Here is a 21,246-nt window from a genome sequence, read left to right on the forward strand (position 1 = left end):
GGTCGTATGAATAAAACGAAGAATATACTTAATCCTCAGTATTTCGAAGAACATTTTCGGGTTCAGAATAAACTTCACCCTAGAATGCTCTAACATGTGTAAAAGGGTGGGTGGAAGTCGCGCAAAGGAGATAACCGATTTCATATGAATAAAACCAGAGAAACAACCGCAGAACGTTCTCAGTTTTTGACGTGAATTGTGCAGCGAATTCCGAACTGAGTAAGTTCTACTGTGGTCAAGCTTTTTTTTTTTTTTCTTTCTAGTTTGCGTCATCAGTATTTATAAGGCCCGCCACGAATTCCTCTCCTGTGCAACATTTTCGTTCAAGCGTAACAACTGCAGCCTACGTCCTCAATTATTTGCTGGATGTATTCCAATCACTGTCTACCTCTAGAGTTTTTACCCTCTACAGCACCTTCTAGTACTATGGAAGTTATTCTGTGATGTGCTAATCGATGTCCTATCAACCTGACCCTTCCTCTTGTCAGTGATTTCCAAATATTCCTTTCCTCACCAATTTTTCGGAGAACCTCCTCATTCCTTTCTTTAATAGTCCACCCAATTTTCAATATTCTTATGCAGCACCATATCTCAAATGCTTTGATTCTCTTCTGTTTAGATTTTCCCGCAGTCCGTATTTCAGTACCACGTAATGTTGTGCTCTAAACGTACATTCTCAGAAATTTATTCCTCAAATTGAAACCTACGTTTGATACTAGCAGACTTTTCTTGGCCATAAATGCCCTTTCGGCCAGTGCTAATCTGACATATGTCCTCGGTGCTCCGTCCTTCGTGACTTATTTTGCTGCCTAGGTAGCAGAATTCCTAAACTACATCCACTTCCACTACGTACCCCAGTTGTCATGTTAAGTTTCTCGCTGTACTCATTTCTGATAATTCTCAGATCTTTCGTCTTTCTTCGATTTACTCACAGCCAATATTGCGTATTCATTAGACTGTTCCTTCCATTAAACACATCACGTAATTCTTCTCCACTTTCAGTGAATATAGCAATTTCAGCACCGAATCTTATCATTGATAGCCTTTCACCCTAAATTCTAACCCCACACTTGGACCTTTCTTTTATTTCCATCATTGCTTCTTCGATGTATAGATTGATTGATATAGGTGAAAGATTATTATTGGTCTTCCAGTCTTATCATTCTCTCTTGTTACTTGTACATATTACCCGTCTTTCCTAATGGCTGATCCCTAATTTCACCAGAAGTTCGAACATCTTGTACCTTTCTTTTTCTTTTTTTTTTTTTTCCCAAGTCGACAGATATAGTGAACGTGTCTTGATTTTCTTTAGTCTTGCTTCTATTACCAGCCGCAATGTCAGTACTTCCTCTCTGCTGCCTTTACGATTTCTAAGGCCAAACTAATAGTCATCCAGTACACCCTCAATTTTCTTTTCCAAGCTTCTAAGTATGGTGTTTGTCAGCAGCTTGGTAGCAAGAGCTGTTAAGATATGTGCGATAAGCCTCGCACTTTCAGCTCTTGCAGTCTTCAGAATTGTAGGTTTGATGTTTTTCCGAAAGTCAGACGGTATATCTGCCTACTTACACATTCTACTCACAAACTTGAATAGCCGTTTCGTTGCCGCTTCCCCCAGTGATTTTAGAAATTTCTATGGAATGTTATCTACCCCTTCTGCCTTATTTGATCTTAAATCATCAAAAGCTCTTCTAAATTCTGATTTTAATACTGGGTCCCCTGTCTCTTGTCTGTCGACTTCAACTCCTGTTTCTTCTTGTATCACATCATCACACAAGCATCCCGTCTTAGAGGCGTTTCCGAATATTCGCACTCTCCACTGCATTTAACAGTGGAATTCCCGTTGCACTCTAAATGTCAGCGGCCTTACCTTTAATTTCACCCAAGTCTGTTTTGACTTTTCTATATGTTGAACTCATCTTCCCAACGATCACTTTTTTTCGATTTCTGCACGTTTTTCATTCAGTCATTTTGCCTTAACGTCCCTCCACTACCTATTGATTTCTTTCGTAAGTTATTTGTATTTCTGCATTCCTGAGTTCCCCTGAACATTTTAGTACTGCATTCTTCCTCTTATCAACTGAAGTATTTCTTCTGTTACCCATGTTTTCTCTTAAACCTTGCCCTACACTTTATTATTAATAAATTGTGATAATAGTTTCTTAATTGCCCCTGGATACGCCTTAAATATCTGATTTAGGAATATCTGCCTGAAAATGATGTAATCCAGATGAAATCTACCCGTATCTCACGGCGTTTTCCATGTACACCTCCTCCTCCTGTGAATCTTGAACAAACTATCCGCTATTACCAGTACTTATTACAGAACTCAATTACTCTTTCTTCTCTCTCGTTCTTACTACCAAGTTCATATTCTCCCATAACCCTTTCTTCTACTGCTCCCCCTACAACTGCATTCCAGTTCCACATGACTATTACATTTTCCCCTCTCTTTACGTACTGAATTACCTGTTCAATATCCTCATATACTTTCTCTCTCATTCTTCCTCTGCCTGCGACGTTGGCCTGTGTAACTGGACTACTGTTGTCGGTGTTGGTTTGCCGCTGGTTCTGATGAGAACAGTCCTCTCACTGAACTTTTCGAAGTATCTCACTCTCCACCTTATCTTCCTCTTCGCGACGAACACAACATTTTCTGCTGCTGTTGATATTACCCTATACTGATCTGACCAGAACTCCTTTTCCTTCTCTCTACTTGACTTCAATGATCACTATTGTACCTAGAGTGAGCCTCTGACTTTCACTTTTCCGATTTTATAGCTTCATTACCACGATCAAACTTCCGCCGTTCCACGCCCCAAGTAGTAGACCGTTACCTTTTTATTGGTTATTCAATCTTTTTCTCATAGTGATCTCCCCTCTAACAGTCCTCTACCAGAGATCTAAGTGGAAAACTGGTCCGAAATAGTTTGCAAATGGAGACATCATCATGACACTTTTTCAATTACATGCCACTTCTATTGTGGTTAAACATCATTTGATTTTAATGCAATGGTTTCCATTGTCTTCTGCAACCTCATGTCATTGATCACTGCTGACTCTTCCGCCTTTAAGGGTCAGTTTTCCACCCCAAGACCAATAGAGTGCCCTGAACATCTGTCCACTCCTCCGCTCTCATTGACAAAGCATTTTGCAGAATGAGAGTGACATCTTATACCGGAAGTCACTGGTCCCCACTGCTGTTAATTTTTATTCAGAATTTAAGCAGTCGTGTGGTTCGAACCTGAGACCGAGGACTTTTGATTACCCGTCAATGGCAGCACCTGATTTTTATTTTTTCTACAGCAAGCATGTTAAACAAAAAAATTTTATTTGTACAAGTATAAATACAACACAGACCTTAATTTGAACAAGAAATTTCTGAGAATGTATGTCTGGAGTACAGCACTGTATGGTAGTGAAACATGCACTGTGGGAAAACTGGAAAAGAAGAGAATCGAAGCATTTGAGATGTTGTGCTACAGAGGAATATTGAAAATTAAGTGGACTGATAAGGTAAGCAATGAGGGGGTTCTAGGCAGAATCGGAGAGGAAGGAATATGTGGGAAACACTGATATGGAGAAGGGACAGAATGACCGGACTTCTGTTAAGACATGAGGGAATGACTTCCATGGTACTAGAGGGACCTGTACAGGGCAAAACTTGTAGAGTCAGACAGAGACTGGAATACATCCAGAAAATAATTGAGGACGTAGGTTGCAAGTGCTACTCTGAGATGAAGAGGTTAGCACAGGAGAAGAATTCGTGGCGGGCCCTGTCAAACCAGTCAGAAAATACAACATAAAGGTCACCCTTCCGGCATTGGGAGACAAGGCATGCAAATGTCTTTACTACCAAAGCGTGTGTGTTGGTGGTTGGGGGTGGGGGGGGGGGGGAGGCGGGACAACAAAAATACGTGCATCTGTAATCAAGAAAAACTGAAAGTAAGCAGTGTGCCTCTGCAGACAAAGAGGGAAGAAGTATTGGGGGCGCAGTAAGACCTGCAGACATCCTCCTGCTCGGCAGATGGAGCTTAGGAGCAGAGTGGGGAGGGGTGAACACAACATGTGAGACATTGCCACGGTGACTCTGGCGCCACCACCGGCCAGGAGCGCACAAAATGAGGGGGTGGGGGGGGGGAGCCCAGGAGGGGCGTCAGCAAGAGGGGTGGAAAGGCCGATCACATGTGGCACCATCCAGTCGAGGGGGTGGGAGCGGGGGAGATGATGTAAGGATCCCTTAAAGGACATTGGCGAAGAAAGTGTGGTAACGATGTCGGCGCTAGATTTCATTGTAGACTGTTTGAGTACTGACAGGAGTCAGGGCGCGATTTATCGTCATCAGTAAACAAGTAAGTGATCGTCCATCCCTCGACCCACGGAACAGCGTGACATCTGCCGGCGGTGAAGTGAGTGTCCTCACGCTGGATAGGTTAGTCGAGTATGGTGGAACCCTGAGGTAGTAGTCAAGGAACTGTCCACCCAGGTTCCAGACGTCACAGCTGGTATCACAACTTAGGTGGTGCGAATCGTCGTAACGGACCTTAAAGAGCGTACCTATTGTAAGAAAATACCCGAATGTGCCCTGGGCTGCGTTCAGTAGTTGATAGCAATGAGATCACCTGTGAGATATGGACCATCTTCAACGGCACACGGTAACTGAGCTATACGATGCGTTGTACATAATCGAGTGGATGGAGGAAATTTTATGTCACTGCCATGCAGGTGAGTTGGAGGGTATACCGAAAACTGATGGCAGCACAGTGGCGCACAGCGAATCTTCTGTACGCACGAGAGGGGTGCTAATTCGTTGTGTGAGAGCCCGCGCGATTACTGAAAGTGTCCTGTCAAAGAGACCAGAAAGGTGGGTTGTCAGGGTCCCGATGAGTGGCTCCGTGGTTACGACATAGGGAAGTATCGAAAGTGGGCAACCTTGCCTAGTGGAGCGGCGTATGGTCACTGGTCTCGCCAAACAGCCATTTAGCTGAAAATAAGGGAGTCAACGTAGCTGTACAGGCGCCGGATGATACCAATAAATTGGGTGGATAGCCCATTCATCCCTTGACGAAGAATAGAAAACATACCACAGTTTGTCGAAAGCACTGTCAGAATCAATGAAAACCACCGCAGCGCCCGTTCCCCTGTTGCCCCTTGTATATTAATTGAGCAACTCGGAGTTATCTGTTCCAGGGAATGCAAGGGAGTATCTTACGCGCATGTCGTCAACAAGAGTCGCACAAAAAGTGTATAGTTTGCATTAACCAGAGTTACGGGGTGGTAATGCGCGGCCATCGTTCCCGGTGTCAGTCTGTAGATGGGTATAACATTTCCCTCGACGAAGGCAGGCGGTAGAGCAGGGCTTCACAACATACGTGCTCGCGGAGCAAGCTGTGAACAGCAAGGCGCGAGCACAGAGCAGCGCGAGCGCGCTACCCCCACTACCGGACCAGAGCGGAGAGTGGGGAGAGTCACGTGGGGCACACAACAGCTGCCGCCAGTCAATGTAAATCCGCGGCCACCTGCAGGGATATCACTCACGAATTATTAATGCGACAAATGAAACAAATAAAGGAGAATGTACATGTGCCACATAATTTTATTAGCTTAGTGTATGCCTCTACATTCGCATTAACTTGTGAACTGTTACACAATAAAAGGTGTCACTGAAGTGTGGGATTCTCGGTTATCTTGTACTTTTTGCCCTTTACAATTGCGTCTATGTTCGGAGTAATTGTTCTTGTGCATTTCAGGCGCAGCGTGCAGTTTAAATTTCGATCAGACAATGCGTTTCTCAGCCGCATCTTGTTACATTTCATTGCAGAGAACAGTTGTTCACAAACATACGTGGAACCGAACATTGATATTATTGTAGCCGCCAGTTTGTGCAAACGAGGAAATCTATCCGCGGGAAGTGTCTGTAGAATTCCAAAATGTTTTTCTTGTTCTGAAAGTTGTCTCTGTATTCTCTGTCACACTGCAGGTCAATAATTTCTTGCTGCAGCTCAGGACGAATCTCTTAAATATTCTCTGAATATGGAGAGAACAGATCAAAATCACTGTCTAGTGCTGTCAGATCTTGAAAGCGCTGATCAACTAAACTATGTGAATAACGTTCACAATCTTTGTGAACATCTTGCATGGATGATAATTTAGGAAAATGAGCTAGTTTTCCTGTTTCCAGCTGACTCACCCAAAGTGTCAATTTCACTTTAAAAGCTCGTATTCGATCTATGAAATGAGTAATTAGCAGATCTTTACCTTGTAGTAAAATGTTCAAAGCATTCAGATGGCTAGTTAAATCTGCTACGAACGCGAGATCACATTCAAACGTGCGCGTGCATTTCCCCTCCATCCCCTCCCTCCCTACTCCACGACCTTGCACCTGCTCGCGAGCACGTACCTGAGCAGACGCGAGTACTCGCGCTCAAAACCGGCCAGTTGTTAAGCCCTGCGGTAGAGCGTTGTCCGTCGTCAACAGTTCATGAAACACTGTGATATCCAGGAAGGCACAATGAAATTCTACTTGCAGTCCGTCGCCTCCAGGTGACTAATTCAAAGCCCCTTCATTGACTGCATCGTACGTGACTAACTGCGCCAGTTGGTCCATCTCGTAGCTGACGAGGGTGAGTGCGACGTGTGGTAACTCATCCTCCTCAGTACGCACCTTTTCGTACATTGTGTGGTACTGGTCTGCAACGGCATTAACGATTTTCTGCTGACAAGTGACGCGCTGGGCGCGACAGGTGATGATGGAAGCGATATGACGCATGGTGGGGTATCCCTGTTCCACAAATCTTGACATCTGGTCATCACCACCGCTCCTGCAGTCTACGGCGTGCAAAAATTACGATCTGTGACTTAGTCCTGCTGTGTTCCCTTTATGTTTCAGGAATGGGTGGCTGGTGTCTAGGTCATGGAGAACATCGTAGAAATAATCAGTAGAGAGGCGGCGCCGCGCAATGGCTTTTTTGTCATATCGAATCGAGGTGTGTCGTATGGCAGGTCTGGCACATTCCAGCCATCAAGTCAAAGTTGTGTGGTACTTCGGCAAGCAACATTCACAGGTGGCCCATGTCTCGGTAACGCGTTGAAGACATTCGGGATCGTCGAGATGGGTGGAGTTGGACTTGGGCGGCGCACGACTGTGCCAGACCGCTTTTCGTGCTAGGAGAATATTCCACGTGCTGGCACAGTGGTCCGAAAAGGCCAAGGACCAAAGTTCAGCATCTTACAGTGCATGTTTGAGTTCTCGAGAGACGGAAGTCCTGTCAAGACAGCTCGCGGAATGACCCGTCTCGTAAGTATGACCAAGTGCGTCACCGTGCAGAACTTCCCGAGTGTTACAGAAACAAGAGATCACGAAGACAAGAGGCAGTTCTTGGCAGGGGTTGTAGTCGGCCATTTGATCCTTAGATAGCAGGAACAATTAAAATCACCTCCCAGCAAATAATGGTCCTAGTGGCCAAGAAATAAAGGGACGATTTCTTCTGAGCAGAAATGTTGATAATAAGCGTCCCCATTGCGATGAGCGCAATGCCTCTGGGGGAGGGAAAGTATGTCACGTCAGCTACCGGGATGTCATCGTGGTTGTAGATGGCTATGCCATGTCCAAGGTAATCACCAGTGGAGGGATAAGTGGTACAGCCAGTGACATCCGGATGTGCGGCCAAGTGTACTTCCTGTAGTAGTACGATATCAACGTCCGATACCCATAACATCTTTCACAGCGGTTGAATTTTTACTCGGGAGCAAATGTCGTTAGTGTTAATTGTTGCTATTCGGTGTGTTTGGAGTCGAGCCCCGCCTTGGAAGGTAACTCCATCACCGTTGGAGTGAGGAGGAGCGAGGCAGCGGCGAGCCGTGGCGTACGCCACCTGACAGCATTGGTGTCTGTTAACTACGCCTCCGTCTGGGCCAATTCCATTCCCAGCGTCTGATCCGGGTCATCGTCCACTCCACGCCGTCGAGAGCACCTCAGTTGTTACGTCAATGTTCTCCCTCGTCTACAGGAGTGGAGGAAGTCTCGGTGGATGTCGTAACGGTGGAGTCCATTGATGCAGGTGCACCTGGTCGAGTCGCCAGGATAGACACCGGCGCCGGCAGATGCGGCATCGTGTTCTGTCATTCCTTCGTTGTGCAGGTTCTCCGAGGTCTCGGCCTGCTGGACGGTTCCTGAAGCGTCAGGAGGAAGAGGGGTGTTAGTTGTCTCTTTCTGAGACCGTACGTCGTCTCTTCTTTGGCCGTTTACTTTTACGTTGTTTATGTGTCCATCTCTCTCTGTCTGAACACTGGAGGGAGTCGCGGAGGTCCGAGATGAAGGATGAAAGCCGTCGCGGCGACGATAAGCGATGTGACGCTCATGTCATCGGCCAGGGTAGATAGGCAGTAATCGCTGTTGGTAGTGGCGCTAAAATCGCGTCAAGTGTGAGCGTGATGGTCGACCCCAGCGTAATCCGTGTCAGCTCGAAGGGACACTGATACGTGATCCGGCTGACGACGGTCGGAAGAAGGAAAAGATAGCGCCCGCCGATGCGTGGGGAATCAGTAACACGGTCGTCGGAGTTGAGGCGTCACAGTAGCGATGGGCAGTTGGGTGATGCGCAGCGGAAGACTGAAGTGGCCGCCTTTGCCGTACCTGGAACAGGTCTTGCATTGGCTGCCGCATATAACGACAATGCGGCGCCCACTGATGTGTATAAAGGATGGCACGTGACAACGGAGATCGAAGCTGATCTGCCGTATACGTTTAAGAACGGGGTACATCTGAAGCTGCGCCCAGCGTTCGGCAGTATGACCAATGACAGTGCCATTGGGCGGTAAGCAACGATACCGTCTTCCACGGGTAGCTTGAATAGTAATTCGGACACCCGTATGGTGCACATACCAAACAAAGCCTGTGTGGTCGACATTGACCTCGCCGACATTGAAGTCAGGGTGGCAAAAGAGTAGCCCATGTTTGGAGTCACCAAGTATTCGTTAGCACGCCGTGTCATTGACGGCTATGGCGTATACCGCTGACAAATGGATGCCCAAAATGTCGTAAGTTGGGATCTTAGCTATTACAGACAGAAGCGTGTGCCATTGGTGGCCGGGAGACCACTCGCGGGGCGGTTTGGCCGCCGCTCCACAAGTTCTTTAACGCCACTACGGCGACTTGCGAGTGAATGAGGATGAAATGATGATGAAAGACACACAACACCCAGTCATCTCGAGGCAGAGAAAATCCCTGACCCCGTCGGGAATCGAACCCGGGACCCCGTGCGCGGGAAGCGTAAACGCTACCGCAAGACCACGAGCCACGGAAATATTAGCTATCTCACGTAGGAAATGTTCCACTTCCAAAGCCACGGGTCAGGTATAATCATTAGAGAAGGTGAAATGTGGTGTGGATTTTCGAAAACAGTTGGCACATGTAAGTGAAGACCGCTGAAACTAAACAACAGCTAGCGCGAGCCCTCCGAGGACGGAAACGTCTGCACTGCACGGCTGTAAAAGCTGGACTGCCGACCCCTAGACAACGCGTTAATTACTACCGAGAGTGAAAATAGCAGAACTTATGATGCTCGAAAGGCAAAAGAAAGATATACGTATCAGGAAGAAACACACAGGAATGAAACAGTAGATGTTTATATAGACTTATCAGTGAAAACATTAATTGGCTGGCGAATCATTTTCTTCCCGAAAATCACGAAACAAGAAGCGGCTTTCTTTTAAACGAATCTAAAATGAAAATATTTTGTGCTATTTAGCGGACACGGGCTTTCAGAGTGGTGTAGGAAAAGCATTAGGAACACACCGCACAACCGTGTCACTGACCTTTTCATATGTTCTTCAGCAGGCTACCAAAAATCACCTTTGTGGTTGCGATTCCCGAGAAACGCAAAGGAACTAGAAACATCAAAAGTTAACTGGCAGGCAAGCTATCAGTTTCCATACGCGGTCGTGCTGTCGACTGCACGTACATACCAATAATGAAACCTTCAGCAGGTGAAGACGAATGCTTTCCTTCTATAAATGTGCAGGCGATATTTTATTGCAGTTCACTAGTGTTGATGCTTTATGGTCTGAATCTGTACATGACGCTAGGATATGAAGAAACTCAGATGTACATCGTATATTACGAGGGAACAAATGCAAAGCTTTAATTTTAGGACATGAAGGGTATGGCATTGCACTGTGGTTAGTAACATCGATCCAAAATCTCGAAACACATGACAAGAGGGCGTACAACAGACTTTACTCTAAGCAAATGGCGATAATCGGACGGTGCTTTGGACAGGTGAAAAGGCGTTTCCCAGTTCGGAAAACAAACTTAGGATTGAACAAACAAAATCCCTAGTGTTATCACAACCTGTTTTGTTTTGCGTAACGTAGCAGTGTGTAGGAGTTCGCTCCAAACATTGTATGAGTAAACAAAATTCCAGTATTTCTTGTAACTGAAATAATTATTTCTTCACCTATAAAAAATATCATTTTTATGAAAATAAAAAAATTCTGTGTTGTCACATAAGAAAATGCAATTTAGCGTTTCTTTTCCTCCTCTCTCACAAAAAAAAGTTTCATAGGTGCTTTGAAAATATTTGCCAGATTCATGACGTAAGTGCACTAATTGTTTAACCTTTAACATTTCATACTGAAACTTGTTCCACATTACCAAATATTGTTTCAACGATGTGTAGAGGTATCTGTCAAATACTACAGTAAGTAAGTGCACAGACTGTATAAGCTGACTCATGTGAGACTGGAACATTTTACTCTTATTGTTCCATTTTACCAAAACTTGTTTCAAGGATGTGGTAAAGATATTTGCCAGATGCTACAGTAAGTAACTGCACGAACTGTTTAACTTGTAACGTTTCAAACTGGAACATGTTACTCTTGTTGTTCCACTTTACAAAAAATTGTTTCAAGAATGTAGTGATGGTATTCGCCAGATACTACAGTAAATAAGTGCACCCAGTTGTTAACCTTTAACGTTTCAAAGTGTAATATATTACTCATATTGTTTCAGTGGAAAGAAATTTGTACTGAATCATTTCTTTAAGAGGATATGAAGGTAGGTAAATGAAGAACGTAAACTAACATCTGATTTAGAAATGTAATTAATGAAAAAGAATTGTGCTGTGACATTACACAGTTAAATCTATTCCATTTCTTTATTTCTGCTGCTCTTCTGCTTCCTCTTCAGGACATCTGGTTGGTCTCAATTTTTTGCAGTAAGTATATGTAGCAAGCATGTTTATGCAGAAACGTGGGTGCACGTTGTTATTTTTACACATGCTACACTGTGCTAGTTTTATAGAAAATTGGTGTAATATCAAATGAATTTGACCAAGTATTGTTTCATTATCACAGGTTAAAAATAAATATTTTGCTGATTCACAGTTTCAAAGCGTTAAGGACATAGTAAAAATGGAGAGAAGGGACCTTACCAGGAATGGGTTTCAATCATCCCCATCTAGAAACTCAAAAACATTTGTTCTCACTTTTTAGCGTGATCTCAATGTGGTCTGTCTTATTTACATCAGTCTTACACTTTGTGTACGACTTCATCTTGTGAAGTTTTTTCGTTATCTGCCCATGTGAAATTTCTTTCCCAAAACTAGCCCTATAATGTTGAATTTCATTTTTACTATATGCCTTCTCTTTTTTGCGGCTGGAGTTTGTGATTTGCTATCAATAGCAAGATAATCTTTCGTAATATACACGAAGGCTAATTCCAAACCTTTCAATTCGGCACGGAAATAACGCCGTAAATACTTTAAGGTAACACACACACTCTCCGGCACACAAATGAAAACAACTTGAGAATCACAAATGTTACATTTTGACCTCTCTGCTGAGAACTTCCTTAAGAATTAGGGGAGGTAGTGAGAAAGTACCCCTTGGTCGGATAATATGCTTCGCAGTTTTTATTCATACGAAATGGAGTTCTCTGAGAATGTTCTTTCACTCTGAGAATTTTCTCTGGAGAATGTTATAGTTGCTATTCATACGAGTCAATGTGAGGCACGAGTTGCGCAACATCCCAAAGAAGAAGGACTTTTCTAACAGTTTCACGATGGTGTATGAGGGTTCTGTGCGTTTTGATCAGAAAGAGGAGAGGGGAATGTATAGAACACCTAAACCATAAAACCACAATCCTTTCCTCCCTTTTTCATTAATCCAGTTTCGAAAGATCTTGGACTGTCGGGTTACGTGACAGGTACTCCTTACTTTGTGGTTGATCGTGAGGCAACAGTGCGGTTAGGAAATTCATACTGATTTGGGCAACTTTCTTAAGGAGATAAGTGACGCTGTTTCTCTTAGAACGTTCAAACTTATTCCACAATTTCAACTAAATCGGTGCACGCAGTTGCGCATAGGTTGAGCTTCTTTATGCAACTATTATGAAATCTCAGTACTGCTCTTTTATCACGCAAACAAAGAGCTATTGCATTTAGTCTGTGCCTAATTAAGAGACACACAACTTACTAATTTTATAAATCTGATTTGATTCGATTCTGCTTTTATAAACTATCAACCTGATTTTCGCCATATAATTCGCACTTATCTTATGAAGTAACAACAGAAAGTCCTCAATTCCTACACAACTCCCTCTTGATGAAAATACTTGTTACCAAACGAGGTGTCATGTACGAAACTGCTCTTATCGTGGATACTGAATTTGTTTTCAATGAAAATTTCATGATGAAGTTGTACATTTCACAATATCAAAAATGCCAGATAAAGCCGTAGATGACAAACCTCAACAGACATTTTACGACCATTTCTACACATGTACTTAACGAGCAAACTCGAGAGCTTATTCCAGAAATCTGTAGTGGGCACGATACTTCATCTGTGAAAATTCACACTTTCTTCTGCACTTGTGGCACATTTAAACGTTTCCACATACCGACAGTCAGTTTTAATAACCCCAAGTGTTAAGATATGGAGTCATGCCTATGACTTCACTCACCAACTAGTTTTGAATAACCAACCGTCGTTAATATGCAACCAATGATTCCTCTGTGCACCTGTTTTTTTGTGAAAACTTTGGTAGTTTTCCAGGGGCCTGACAGCTTAGCAGCAGGGCCTTAGCAATGTTCTATAAGTTAATAAGCATCGGACAAAGAATGTTTCACCATCCACCTAACGTAGTGAGAAGAATTCAGCGGAACGAAGTATCAAGAAGTAGCGGAAGTTACGATACGTGACCAACAGATGGTTTAGTACCTATAACCAACGGGACTTTGTCCATTGGACTTCTTAATTCGTCAAAGTAAAGCCATCAGTTTCAAGACAAACGCCAACTACCAGTATTGACAAGGTAATGGGGAGGATTCCTCTGAATTCAGGGAACCTGAGAATCGAAGAACATAAAATTTGCAAATTCACTGAGAATGATCGAAAACAGAAAGAATGACTTTATTGAAAATTAAAATCTTCTAGGCTGTTAGGTCGTATCAGTTTCTTCTTCTTTTTCTTCTGTGCTATCGACGTTGGGCACCGGCTGCTCGTATCTTGTGGTGTCCACGATGAGCTGAACACGGGACGATTACGAAGGCCTGCCGTCTTACATAAGCGTTTACATGATTTTAATGAATGTGAAAATATGACCCTAGCTGGAATATCTGAAGGTGATACGCGGGTTAGTACATATTCTCGCTGGCCATGAGCGGTAGCTGTTCCTGAAAGGTAGCTGCCGAAAACTGAACACTGAACGTGTCTCTGGCGGAAGATAAAGATCACCTTAGTACGCGGTCTGAATATGTAGCTGTGTCTGCTCAGTAGGAACGTTCAAGGGCGCAATGCTACAAATAGAAAGGAAAGACAGAGAACTCCATGCACTAATTTACATTGAGGTGAAAGAAAGCCGTGGGATAGCGACACGCATACCAGGTACAAAAGGACAGTGCATTGGAGGAGCTGACATTTGTACTCAGATGTTCCCTCTGTGCGTTTTAGACAGGTATGTGGCGAGTAAATCTGTGAGGGACGGGAAAAACCCACCGTGGTTCAACAACAAAGTTAGGAAACTACTGCGAAAGCAAAGAGAGCTTCACTCCAAGTTTAAACGCAGCCAAAACCTCTCAGACAAACAGAGGCTAAACGATGTCAAAGTTAGCGTAAGGAGGGCTATGCGTGAAGCGTTCAGTCAATTCGAAAGTAAAATTCTATGTACCGACTTGACAGAAAATCCTAGGAAGTTCTGGTCTTACGTTAAATCAGTAAGTGGCTCGAAACAGCATATCCAGACACTCCGGGATGATGATGGCATTGAAACAGAGGAGGACACGCGTAAAGCTGAAATACTAAACACCTTTTCCCAAAGCTGTTTCACAGAGGAAGACCGCACTGCAGTTCCTTCTCTAAATCCTCTCACAAACGAAAAAAATGGCTGACATCGAAATAAGTGTCCAAGGAATAGAAAAGCAACTGGAATCACTCAACAGAGGAAAGTCCACTGGACCTGACGGGATACCAATTCGATTCTACACAGAGTACGCGAAAGAACTTGCCCCCCTTCTAACAGCCGTGTACCGCAAGTCTCTAGAGGAACGGAAGGTTCCAAATGATTGAAAAAGAGCAGAGGTAGTCCCGGTCTTCAAGAAGGGTCGTCGAGCAGATGCGCAAAACTATAGACCTATATCTCTGACGTCGATCTGTTGTAGAATTTTAGAACATGTTTTTTGGTCGCGTATCATGTCGTTTTGGGAAACCCAGAATCTACTCTGTAGGAATCAACATGATTCCGGAAACAGCGATCGTGTGAGACCCAACTCGCTTTATTTGTTCGTGAGACCCAGAAAATATTAGATACAGGCTCCCAGGTAGATGCCATTTTCCTTGACTTCCGGAAGGCGTTCGATACAGTTCCGCACTGTCGCCTGATACACAAAGTAAGAGCCTACGGAATATCAGACCAGCTGTGTTGCTGGATTGAAGAGTTTCTAGCAGACAGAATACAGCATGTTGTTATCAATGGAGAGACGTCTAAAGACGTTAAGGTAACCTCTGGCGTACCACAGGGGAGTGTTATGGGACCATTGCTTTTCACAATATATATAAATGACCGAGTAGATAGTGTCGGAAGTTCCATGCGGCTTTTCGCGGATGATGCTGTAGTATACAGAGAAGTTGCAGCATTAGAAAATTGTAGCGAAATGCAGGAAGATCTGCAGCGGATAGGCACTTGGTGCAGGAAGTGGCAACTGACCCTTAACATAGATAAATGTAATGTATTGCGAATACATAGAAAGAAGGATCCTTTATTGTATGGTTATATGATAGCGGAACAAACACTGGTAGCAGTTACTTCTGTAAAATATCTGGGAGTGTGCGTGCTGAACGATTTGAAGTGGAATGATCATACAAAATTAATTGTTGGTAAGGCGGGTACCAGGTTGAGATTCATTGGGAGAGTCCTTAGAAAATGTAGTCCATCAACAAAGGAGGTGGCTTACAAAACACTCGTTCGACCTATACTTGAGTATTGCTCATCAGTGTGGGATCCGTACCAGATCGGGTTGACGGAGGAGATAGAGAAGATCCAAAGAAGAGCGGCGCGTTTCGTCACAGGGTTATTTGGTAACCGTGATAGGGTTACGGAGATGTTTAGCAAACTCAAGTGGCAGACTCTGCAAGAGAAGCGCTCTGCATCGCGGTGTAGCTTGCTCGCCAGGTTTCGAGAGGGTGCGTTTCTGGATGAGGTATCGAATATATTGCTTCCCCATACTTATACCTCCCGAGGAGATCACGAATGCAAAATTAGAGAGATTCGAGCGCGCATGGAGGCTTTCAGACAGTCGTTCTTCCCGCGAACCATACGCGACTGGAATAGAAAAAGGAAGTAATGACAGTGACACGTAAAGTGCCCTTCGCGACTCACCGTTGGGTGGCTTGCGGAGTATAAATGTAGATGTAGTAGATGATTCGTGTTGAAAGGTTTCCGAAGTCATTATGGCCGTAGGATAGAAATTAACAGAATGATGTTGAAATGGTAGTTGGAGCTACATGCATGGAACATTCCTATTCGTAAATCGTTGGGGCATTCAGTATACAGAGATCCTCAATGTCAAGAGTGTGTCACGAATACCAAAATTCAGGTGTTATCTCCCACCACGGACAACGCAGTGGCTGACGGCCTTCACTTCACAATCTAGAGCAGCTGCGTTTGCGTATAGTTGTCAGTGCTTGCAGACAAGCGAAATAACAACAGAAATCGATGTGGAGCATACGACGAACGTATCCGTTAGGATAGTGCGGCGAAATCTGGCGTTAATAGGCTGTTGGAGCAGACGACCGACGCGTGTGGTTTTGCAAACAGCACGACATGGGCTGCAGCGTCTCTCCTTGATTCGTGACCATATCGGTTGGACCCTAGACGACTGAAAAACCGTGGTCTGATCAGATGTGCTCCGATTCTAATTGGTAAGAGCTGATGGTAGCGTTAGAAGTTACGGACCCACGTTGTCAACAAGGCACTGTCTAAGAAGGTGATGCCTCCATAATAGTGTGGGTTTTGTTTACATGGAATTGACTGGATCCTTTGGTCCAGATGAACCGATCATTATCTTGAAATGGCTATGTGCGGCTACTTGGACAACATATGCATTCATTGAGGACATGTTGCGAACAACGATGTCACTGGGCCACAATTGTTCGCGATTGGTTTGAAGAACATTCTAGACAATTCGATCGAACGACTTGGCAACCAGATCTCCCTATATGTATCCTATCGAAGATTTATGGGACGTAATCGAGAGGTCAGTTCGCGCACAAAGTCCAGCACCGATAACACTTTCACAATTATGGACGGCTATAAAGGCAGCATAGATCAATATTTCTGTACGGAACTTCCAACGTCTTGTTGAGTCCATGCGTCGTCGGCTGCTGCACAATGCAGGGCAAAAGGAGATCTGAACGTTATCAGTGCGCCTATAAGCGGAAGACAGTCATTGTTTATAGCGTACCAAAATGCACTGGTGCATCTAAGTGCATATTTTAACAGCGACAGACATTCATTATTTTGGTGTACTATGCGGTACAGTAATTGTAACACCGTAGTTAACAATCAATTAGCTATAGTATAAGAAGCAGAAGTCTCTGAAAATAAGCAGCCTGTTTCTGTGCTTCATGTAAACAGCCTTACCATAACATTTGATGTTATAATATTAAATTAAAACGAGGTCCTCTGCTACCACCGTTACATGATCTGTAGGTGCCTACAGCCAATCACAGTAGGATAAAAAGCACATTTCCGCTTATACACTTTTAACTTCGGTATTGTCACGGGTCAGAATTTAACGTGCCTTGCATTGTTCTAAGAAACTTTTTATACTTTTCAGACTACACACAACATGTGTGTCTATCGATTTCTGCATTGCAACTCATTTACGAGTACATTATTGCACCAAACGGTCACTTTATAATGTGATTCATCGCGGTGACGTTTTTTGATATCAGATACTTTTGCGTTCATTAAAAACTAACTGTTATTTTTACTACTGAATGCATTGTGTCTACAGTAGGATCCATATATATTATGAAAATAGCAAGATGGGAGTGGGACTCACACACTGAGGGTTTCGTACAAACTTCATTACGTATATAATCAAATCATCCTTTCCCTAAATCGAGAATCACGATGATTTTGTCTGTTATCGACACTGATACTGGCAAGATAAAAAGACTTTTGAGTATGTTTTAGTTGCAAGTATAAAGTCGGTTAATAAATGAGAAAAAAGATATTTTCGTGTGAGATAAATATATACCTTTCCTCTTACCAAATTTCACGATTCTACGTCAAGCACAAACACGCTACAGGTTTTAATGAGCGAGTTTTCCAGTATCAAAACGTGTGACATAAATGGCCGCAGCTTTCGACTGGACTGACTTAGAAGCTAACGTTTTCTATATAGCAAGGCATCAAATCTCACAGTACATGACAAATGCCAACTTGGTACGTCTACCCTTTCCTGAGACAAACAGTTTTAAAAGTCGGACAGACAGCAAAGCGATCCTATAACGGTTCCTTTTTTCTCATTGAGGTACGGAGCCCTAAAAATGTATGTATAACTGTTCAGCATCGCCTGCTAAATCGCTGAACAGATTTCAGTCACACGTGTTACACATATCACTTACTGTCTAGAAAGAATCGCTATAGGGGTAACAACCACCTACCTATCGATGTGGTGAGGACAGGGGCACATGACGTGCGAATACCCAGAGACTAGTATCTGAGTGTTAGAGCACAAATTGTACACTCAACTGCAGATATTTACGAAACTTTTTCTGGCTGACAACACATCAAAATTAATGAAAGGCAAAATACTTATCGGTTACTAAATTTTCGTTTTTTATGCAGCGAAACTGCAGCATCAGGCTCGACGTTTTAATTTATTACTTCATCATATTAACGGTGTTCACGACGCATTTTGCTGCCAGTTTTCAGATGTACTGCTGAATGTAGTTGGAAAATTGTATCATTTTACGACACGTACTTCAGGAAATATGGCGTCATAAACACGGACATGCTTGGAAATGTGCCGCCTATTGCATGACGTTTAAATTTATTTCTCCTTTGCTACTAAACATATTCTCAAAACTTTTCTTCTTTTTCGTTATTGTAATTTCATTCCCCTGCCACATATGGGCAGGGGAGGGCTGGCACTGGCACACTCCACCGCTCTACAGCCAATTGGCTTTACAAAAATGCAGAGGGGTGATTACATAAAAATGGGGGATAAAAAGGGAGATATAAAAAACACAGCAAATGGAGATGAAGAGAGTTAAAGTACACACTAAGATGGGGACATGCACTGGGGGACAGTTAAAAAGTCGATATAAAGTTAAAAGAACACAGCTGGCGAATATAAGTGCACTTAAAAAAACACTGGTGGTAAACACAAGCTAAATCGGCCATAGGATAAAAATCATACAGAGCACGACCCTAAAAAAACCACTGAAAACGACGGAGGACTCAGAATAAAAAACTGCTGGTAGATACCTGCCAAGGGACTGGAGGCTGGAGAGGAGGGATAAAGTGGGGAGGAATGTACGGTTGGGGGGGGGGAGGGATGGGGATTGGGAGGAAGAGGAAAAAAAAGGGCAGGAGGCGCACCAAGGCCAGGAGACGGGCAGGGTAGAAGATAAAGAGGGAACACAAGGCAGGAAGGAGTGCAGAGACACTGAAGGGCAGCATGGGAGAGGGAGGGGGTGTGGAGGGGGAAAGCTTCTCAGGAGAAGGGAGGGGGAGGAGAGGGTGCCCTGAGGAGGAGGCAGGAGAAAGGTAGGGTTCGAGTTGGTAGGAGGGGTAGATATCATGGCGAAGTTCATTATCCAGGAGGGGTAGGTGCTGGAAGTTGCGTTTCGAAAGGAGGTGGAGAGTGTGGAGATGGAGAGATGGTGGGACACAATGGTAAAGGTGCAGCAACGGGCTGGGGGTGGAGAGGAATGGGCACATGAGTGAATGGGGACGATCGAGTTGGCAGGCAATATACAGGGTGTAGATGTGTTCAAGGAAACGGAGAAGGTGGGAGAGGGATGAGGTCATAGAGGATGCACAGGGGGGATAGAAGGTGGATACAGAAGGCGAGGTGGAGTGCATGGTGCTCGAGTATTTGGAGGGTGTTATAGAACCTGGGAGGGGCAGGAATCCAGGCAACACTGGTATAACAAAGGATGGGGCGGATCAAGGACTTATAGGTGTGAAGGATAGTGGAAGGGCCGGCCGCGGTGGTCTAGCGGTTCTAGGCGCTCAGTCCGGAACCGCACGACTGCTACGGTCACAGGTTCGAATCCTGCCTCGGGCATGGATGTGTGTGATGTCCTTAGGTTAGTTAGGTTTAAGTAGTTCTAAGTTGTAGGGGACTGATGACCACAGATGTTAAGTCCCATAGTGCTCAGAACCATTTGAACCATTTTTTGATGGTGGAAGGATTCAGTCCCCTTGTCCAGCTGGACAGGAGTTTCTGGACGCAGAGTCTGTTGTGGGCTTTGTGTTTGTGTTGGATTGTAATGAGATGGGGAGTCCAGCCGAAGTGGAGGTCGAGGATGAGGCCAAGGTATTTCAGGGTAGGAGTGAGGTAGATAGGACAGCCATAAATGGTTAGGTAGAAATCATGGAGACAGAAGGAGTGGGTGGTGTGGTGTATGATGATCACCTGGGTCTTGGAGGGGTTGATATGAAGGAATCACTGGTTGCACCAAGTTGTGAACTGGTCAAGGTGAGTTTTGAGGGTACATTGGGACCGTTGACGGGTAGGATAAAAAGGATAGGAAGTCAGTGTCATCAGCAAACTGGAGGAGATGAATACGTGGGGGAGGTTTGTGCATATCAGCAATGTACTGGAGATAGGGGAGAGGGGAAAGGATGGAGCCTTGGGGCACACTGGTGGAGCGATAGAAGGTATGGGAGTTCGAATTGTGGATAGTGAAATAGAAGGGACGACAGGAGAGGAAGGAAGCAACGAGACAGACAAAACTGATAGGGAAAGCATAGATCTGGAGTTTGAAGAGGATCCCAGGATGCCAGACACAGTCGTAAGCGTTCTGAAGGTCAAGGGAAACAAACATAGCGGAGTGATGGAAGGTAAGTTGGATGGAAAGAAGATTAGTAAGGTTAAGGAGCTGGTTGTCAGCTGAGAAGGAAGGCTGGAAGCCACACTGGGTAAGGGGAAGGAGGTGGTGCTGGTTAAGGTGGCTGTGAATACGGCAGGAGAGGATCGTCTCGAAGACCTTACTGAACACAGAGGTGAGGCAGATGGGACAAGAGGAAGAGGTATCAGAGGGGGTTTCTTGGGTTTAGGGAACAGCAGGACATGGGTAGTCTTCCACTGGTTGGAGTAAAAGCCAGTGGAAAGGAGGAAATTGTTTAGGGTAGTGAGGACAGCCAGGAAGGACGGGGGGATTTCTTGAGGTGGCGGTAGGTGATGCCATCATTACCAGGGGTAGTGTGGTGTTTGGAGTGGCGGATGAGTGTGATGTCATGTTCAGTGGTGGGAGTGTTGATGTCTGAATGGGTGGAGTGATCCAAGTACTGGAAGCTAGGGGCGAGTGGTGGGACAGCGGTATCAGTTCAGTCAAGGATGGTGGGGAAGAGGGAGTAATCAAAATGGGGATCATCAGGAATGGAGAAGACCTCAGAGAGGTGAGAAGCAAAATGGTTAGCCTTACTGAGGTTGGTAGCGAAGGGGCGATCGTCATGGAGGAGAGGGTGATGTGGGGCGGCATGGCTACCAGTAAGGTGGTGGAAGGCTGACC

Source organism: Schistocerca nitens, chromosome 8 (genome assembly GCF_023898315.1).
Source record: "Schistocerca nitens isolate TAMUIC-IGC-003100 chromosome 8, iqSchNite1.1, whole genome shotgun sequence".
Taxonomy (NCBI): domain Eukaryota; kingdom Metazoa; phylum Arthropoda; class Insecta; order Orthoptera; family Acrididae; genus Schistocerca; species Schistocerca nitens.